Raw genomic sequence first — 8,036 nt, 5'->3', positions numbered from 1 at the left:
CGCATAGTAGAAAGTTTGATTTATATGACTATTACTAGGCCAAATTTGAGCTATGATGTTGGGTTGGTAAGTCAGTTTATCCAGGCTCCAAGAAATCGCATTTGGATGCGGCTAGATGCATACTGAGGTATGTGAAGTCCACATTACAGTATGGACTATTTTATGAGACTGGGGCTCAGATACAGTTGCATGGATACACTGATGCTGATTGGGCTGGTAGTATTTCTGATAGACGATCTACCAGTGGATATGTGTTCTCTTTTGGGAGTGTTGCAGTCACTTGGAGCAATAAGAAATAGCCTACAGTTGCCTTGTCGCGAACACAGAGGCTGAGTATAGGGGTGCAGCAATGGTTGCATGTGAGGAAGCTTGGTTGCATAAGCTACTTTATGATATGCATCAGATGGGCCACTTGTCATTTATTGTGACAACATGAGCAGTATATACTTGGCAAATAACCCAGTCTATCATGCTAGAACAAAGCACATTGAGGTGCATTATCACTATGTGTGGGAGAAGATTCTAGTAGAATTTATTGATCTAGTTTATGTCAGCACAGAGGATCAGGTAGCTAACATATTCAAGAAGGCATTGGATGCAAAGAAGCTATGCAGGTTCAGAGACCTGTTGGGTGTGCAGGAATTTTGGGATTGAGCTCGAGGGGGAGTGTTGAGATATTAAGCTCCACTCATGATATGCCACGGTGATCGTTGTGCATTTATGTCACCGACTTGTTAGCTGCAGATGCGATTGGTACACCGCCCATGAATAATAGCTAGATGACAACTATCTTTATGTACTCTAGTTAGTGGCTTAGTTAGTATGTCACCTTAGTTAGCTAAGTTTGGTTTGAGATGCACATATAGGGTTCACCTATTTTTTTGTACTGAGAGTTCTTTTGGCTTTCACAACTAAGAAGAGGAAATTGTTTTTAGCCTCCACCTTTGTGTGTATTCCCCCATTGCTTATGTGAGAAAGCCGCAAGTGAGACTCCTTCCTTCTCTCCCACTCTCTTCACATCCTTGCCTCCTTGCTTCCTCACCCCCTCACCTCCTTGCTTCTTTGCCTTCTCACCTCCTTACATCATGCTTGTTGTCGGTGACCATCCCTCCCCTCATGGGTCAGCTCCTCTACTCCTCATGTTGTTCTTCCCTCATTTTGATGTCTCCAATGAATAGCTTGGGGGTCTTGTTTTTGGAGGGCAGAAGCATAAGAATGGCAACACATTAATGTGCTATCATTTTCATGCTTCTGCCATTAAATGAGCCTCTTGATTTTGGGGTGTAACAGTCAAAAATGGCAGCGCATTAAGCCATTTTCGACCATTATACCCCCAAAATCAAGAGGCTTATTCAATCTTAAGCAAGGGCTTTGCAAACATTGCAAGTCCAGTAAATGAAATCAATCAGATTAGGAACTTGATTTGGGAATGGTCAGAAATACTGTCTTTGAATAATGCCTTAGATCATGGGATGGGTTCCCATGAACCTGTTGCTTGTGATGACGAATGGTTCTGCCCTCGATTGAAGGTGACGTGTGTAGTAGTAAAAGGAAAAAAAATGTGGATATGATAGCCCTCGTGGAATTTCTAAGGGGTCTTGATTTTGCACATTCTAGCACTTGAGCAATACATCAATTTCCAACACTTGAGGCATATAGTGGCTTTGCCCACACAACGTTGCCAGAAGCAATCCAAGCATCAAGCAATCTCATATTCTATATCCAGAGACATCATGAGGGGTAGAGCCTCTTTTTGGTAGCCTCACTAGCAATATGTATTGAAAAAAAAAAGTATTCAATTATTATCTTCTTCCTTGCTATATGAATGCACTTAATGCATCCAAATTGTAGAACTATTTCAATACTACTGCTTAGTTATATTGTATAATAACCTCCATATGTATGCTCGTGAGACAACAAAAAAGAGTCCTCGCATCCCAAAAATGACAGCGCATTGACATGCTACCATTTTTTAGATACCAGGCCTCTTTTTTAATGTCTCATGTGCATAAGAACAAGCACTTGTGTTCCTTACCTTTCTTTCCAATGGGGGGTGTGATTTTTTGGTGAGCTTTTTGTCATGTTTTCAATTTTCATGAATATTGTGAGCTTTTCATTCACCTGAGAGAGAGAGAGGGGGGGGGGTCATGGAGTGGGGTGGGTGGAAAGTTTGGGTTGTGGTTGCAGTTAAGAGGAGAGAGGGGGGGGAGGGGAGATAAAGGAAAAGGGGAGGGATGGGCGCATGGTTAAAGTGGCATGGAGAAGGGAGGGGAGGGGAGTTGGAACATATATTCGTTATCATAGTTAGAGGGGGAACTTATAAGGTATGCAAAGAGGAGTGCAAGGAGAAGAGAGAGGATGAGGAATGTGAAAGTTATGTTCATCTACTAAATGTAAAGGGGAAGGGAGAGCATATGGGAAATTTGTTCATTTTCAAATTGTATGATTTGATAGATTTGACCTCATATTTGGATTCCTCATCGAATTCCAGTCATTTTGAGTACCAACATGATCATATTCCGATAAAAATTGGAAAAATGTTGTTTTTGTCATGAATTCATTTTGGCCTGTTTTGGGCCTAGCAGACTCAAAATAGGCCCAAAATAGGCCAAAATGAAAAAAACACCAATTTTCCAACTTTTATCGCAATATGGTCATGTTGGTACTCAAAATGACCCGAATTCGACGAGGAATCCAAATATGAGGTCAAAAGTTTCAAATTATACACTTTTAAAATGAACATATTCCCATAGTTCCTCCCTTCTACTTTGAATATGGACATATCTTCCATAATTTTTTGCCTCCTACTGCCACTCATATCCGCCCCCCCCTTGTGCATAGTATACACTCTTCCACCCCTTCCACATGCTATGAAAATGAATATATCCTATATCCTCTCCCCCTCTTTCTAACCTCTCCATCTTTCTTATAACAAAAACATGTATGGATTTCTAAAAAAAGCTCGCAAAAACAAAGGAAATGGTAAAAAATCTCACACTAAAAGGCTCGCCAAAAGATTTTTCCCTCCAATGGGGGTCTTGATTTTGGGGGGTGTATGCCAAAAATTGATAAACAACATTATTTGATGCATACAGTTTTATTAAATAGACAAAATAGGCATGAAAACCATCAAAATTGGCTCTTGCCCTTCGATTTGATGTATGACATGACCCCATTTGGATTTGTAAGTCCAAAGATATGGGTTCCTACTTTTAGAGCTTGAATGCTTGAAATAGGCAGCGCATCAATGCACTGCCTATTTCATACATTTAGGCCTCAAAAGTAGGACCCCATGTAGGACCACATGAGGTCCTACTTTTGAGGCCCCAACAACATGAAATAGGCAGTGCATTGACACTGCCTATTTCAGGCCCTAAAAGTAGGACCCCGTATCTTTGGACTTACAAATCCCAATGGGATCATGTCCTATATCAAATTGAACGGAAAGAGCCAATTTAGATGGTTTTCATGCCTATTTTCTCCATCAATTAAAACTATATGCATGAATATATACATTAATATATGCATCAATATATACATATGTATATATGTATGTATATATTTATACATACATACATATATGTGTATATATGTGTGTGTATACATATACATACATACATATATATATATATATATATATACATACATACATACATATATATACACATATAGATATATATGTATGTATATACATACATACATAGATACAACAAAATTAGGACCCCATTGGTTGTCTATTTCATGCATTTTGTTGTCTCATGATCATAAGAACAAGCACTTGTGTTCCTTACCTTTCTTTGCAATGGGGGTCTTGATTTTGGGGGGGGGTATACCAAAAATTGATAGACAACGTTATTTGATGAATATAGTTTTAGTTGATGGAGAAAATGGACATGAAAACCATCTAAATTGGATCTTGCCATTCGATTTGATATATGACATGACCCCATTTACCAATGGGGTCCTACTTTTGAGGCCTAAATGCATGAAATAGGTAGCGTGTTAACGCGCTTCCTATTTCAGGCATTCAGGCCCTAAAACTAGGACCCTGTATCTTTGGACTTATAAATCCAAATGGGGTCATGTCATATATCAAATCAAATGGCGAGAGCCAATTTAGATGATTTTCATGTCCATTTTCTCAATATCAAAATTGTATGCATCAATATATACATCAATATATACATATATGCATCAACATATACATATACATACATACATATATATATGTATGTACATGCATATATACATACACACATACATATAAACATCAAAAGTAAGACCCCATTGGGTCATGCATTTTGTTGTCTCATGAGCATAAGAACAAGCACTTGTGTTCTTTATATTTCTTTGCAATGGGGGTCTTGATTTTGGGGGGGTATCCCAAAAATTGATCAACATTATTTGATGAATATAGTTTTAGTTGATGGAGAAAATGGACATGAAAACCATCTAAATTGGATCTTGCCATTCGATTTGATATATGACATGACCCCATTTGGATACACAAGTCCAAAGATACAGGGTACTACTTTAAGGGCCTGAATGCCTGAAATAGGTAGCACGTTAATGCGTTGCCTATATCATGCATTTAGGCCTCAAAAGTAGGACCCCATTGTCATTGCACGTTAACGCACTGCCTATTTCATGCATTTAGGCCTCAAAAGTAGGACCCTAAATACATGAAATAGGCAGCGCATTAACATGCTACCTATTTGAGGCATTCAGGCCCTAAAAGTAGGACCCCGTATCTTTGGACTTACAAATCCAAATGGGATCATGTCATATATCAAATCGAACGGCAAGAGCAATTGACATACATACGTACATACATACATACATACATACATACATACATACATACATGCATGCATGCATACATACATACATACATATATATATATGTGTGTGTGTGTGTGTGTGTGTGTGTGTGTGTGTGTATGTACTGTTATGGATAAAATTGTCTAAGGAAAAAAGGCATTAATATGTGTGTGTGTTTGTATATGTGGCAATAGTATAATAAAATATGGTGTGCATAGGGCCCAGGGTTGAGGTGGCAGGGCATGACCATGTGCCACCCTTCCACGTAAGAGCCCTAAACCCATCAGGTGTGTTGTACATAATCCATGATAGTAATATTATAAAATGTAAGGTGGCATGGCTCCTCCATGTGCCACCCCTCCACCTAGGCTGCATTTAGTGAGATATGGCTCAGAGTCCATGGGAGAAGTAATATAAAATAGGTGGAGATGGATATTATATTGAGTTATTCCCTCCATATGGGATAGGCCCATGTGGGGGAGGTATAGAAGGTCCAAGAGAGCAAGTTAAACAATGGGGAAAGTAGGATGAGGTGGCAAGATTCCTTGTGCCAACCCTCCACTTGTCCTCCTAGAGGTTTGAACATATTATAAAATTGGGAAGAGACCAAGGGAGTATCATAGACTTGAGATATGGGGCTTGATTCAGAGAGACCCCCTCTTTTGGCTATAAAAGGAGGGGGCTATTCCTTGATGAGACACGCTCATTCTTGTAAAGCCACCTAGCTAGTACTTTGATATTTCCCTCTCATCCTTTCTTTCAAATAAAGTATGGTCCTCTTCCCTTGATGTCTCCATCTTTACATTCCTTCTCCTATCATGTACATGCTTCTCTCCCCCCCTCTCCCTTTCCCCTTGTGTCATAGTCTCCCTCTTCATTCCCTCCCCTTCTAATTTCTTTTGCCCTCCCATGATAATGGTTCGCCCTCACAATCTCCTTTCCCCTATGGCCCTCGAGCGTCGCCATGCTTTAGCGTCTAGCCTCTGGTCTTGATTTCTTTTCCAACTAATAGAATTGGTGTGGCTGCTAGGATTGAAATCTCCATGGCTAGTGGCGAATCTTCTGCTCATACCGATCACATCTGAAAAACTGTACCATCTGTGCTCCTCCTAATCTACTGCGGATGCATTTGATTCGCGCATCTACTGTGTTCCCCCGCGTGATAGTTTTCTGGGCTGCTGCGTCTTCTGGTCGTGGACAGTTTTCTCGCTTCGCGCATCTACTGTGTTCACCCGCTTGACAGTTTTCTGGGCTGCTGCATCTTTTGGTTGCGGATAGTTTTCTCGCTTTGCGCATCTACTATGTTCACCCGTGTGAGAGTTTTCTGGGCTGCTGCGTCTTCTGGTCATGGACAGTTTTCTGAGTTTCTGCAAAACTATAACAGCAAATCCCACGCCCCCCTCTCTCCTCTTCTTCTTCTTCTCTTTCTCTTTCTCTTCTCCTTTCCTTCTCCTCTCCTCTCCTCTCTTTTTATTAAAGAGTAGGATTTGAACCCAAGACCTCCCCCTTCACAAAAGGGAGACTTATCATTGGGCCAACAAGCTAGAAGTGATGAAAATGTATTTGTTTATATATTGAAATCTTGGGAACTGTAACTCTCTAACCGTGGGGAGTTTGCTTTTGTTGTAAACAACAAAAGTACTTCATTTCATGTGCTCTATTCACATCTCCTACTAGATCGTCGATTCAGAACTTCTCCAAGCTCATTTCACAGACACACGCCACATGAGGAGGGTGGATATTTATGTCACTTCTCGACGCGTTTAAGGATTTGGTGCCTAGTCCTCCACACCTTGCGGCTACCAATGCATGAGATCTCTTCCTTGATCTTCTTGTCGACTTTCAACGGCTGATTGTCCAATGCATTGTTCAAGGAGATGATGGGTGGAATGATACACCGTGGATGATTCATGCTGAAGAACTACTGATACACTGGGAGAACTTTGATACTCATTGTGCAATGATCAAACTACTTGCTGCTTCAGAGGTAATTAAAATGGTGTCCTTCATCGAAGGGTGGGATGCTCTCCAAGCTTGGGTGGAGATTTGGCGCACCTGCTTGTTAATTCCTGTTGATAAGCTCATCCTGAATGGTTTATTCTCAATCTCACTACAAAGGTTTCTAGGCCTCGGCTATGGTTGGTAATGTTTCGACCAAGGAATCCATTTGTACCTTATGAACCTTTTATGCCTCATTTTGAGCTTCAAGTTGTAATTCTTTTTGGTCTAAAGATGAACTATCAACAAAGGATTGCAAGTTTATTTGGTGCTGAATGTTTGGCTCAAGTGTTGAATTCTCCCCACCCTCTCCTCCTACCTATCTTGGACTACCGAGAAACTTGGGATGTCCGAATTTTAGTCTTGGTGTAATGACATCTTGGATCCTTCAATTTGATGGAGCTTACAAACCTTTGACCAAGGCTACTGGCGTGGGTGTGAAGCTCACTTCACCAGGTAGTGAGGAGTATTGTTACAGCAAGTCTGCACCTGCAAGTACTTGCAATCAAGTTGAGTACTCGGCGCTCATTTTTGGGCTACAAAAGGCACAAGAACATCATGCCAAGCAACTTGAAGTGCAAGGAGATTCTCAACTAGTGTGTGAACAAGTTAGTGGAAGGTGGAAGGTGCGGAGCAAAGGCTTGGTTCCACGACATCAACAAGCATTGGAACTTTGCAACCAATTTGAAGAGGTAAAAATTCAGCATATCCCTCGAGCTCGAAATCCAGTTGCTGATTTCTTGGCACGTGAAGCTTGTACTTCAATCACGCATGACGCGAGTGGAAGCACCACCCCAACAAAGCCACAAGCCATGAAGGAGGGTGATCATTTGTAAGGAAGGCAAAGGTTGTGGTCATCATGAAACTAAGTGTTGGGCATACTTGATACGAGTTTACCGACTTCGAAAGATCATCAAAAAGGTCCTCAAGGACATTGCTCAAAAGAAGGATGCCAAACCGTACACCCCTTGAAGAAATAGCATGGCGACTACAAGAACTGGAAGAAGCTAAAGGTGATGTGCAGGCTCTCCGACTATTGACATTTGTCATGGCATTCTTGTTTGCCTTGATGAACAACCTTATGCAGCGTCATGTCTCTAACCCTCGCTTGTAAAGATGGATGTGATATCATGATGGTTGGTCCTTTTAAGATTGTCTATGTGCTATTTTATGCTGAAGATTCTTCCCGTGTAGTATTTCACAATACACTAGTCACA

The sequence above is a fragment of the Dipteris shenzhenensis genome, chromosome 14 (genome assembly GCF_047967505.1).
Source record: "Dipteris shenzhenensis isolate YYH24624 ecotype China chromosome 14, Dip_SZ_1.0, whole genome shotgun sequence".
In the NCBI taxonomy this organism is placed as follows: Eukaryota; Viridiplantae; Streptophyta; class Polypodiopsida; order Gleicheniales; family Dipteridaceae; genus Dipteris; species Dipteris shenzhenensis.
This window is presented reverse-complemented; position numbering follows the sequence as displayed.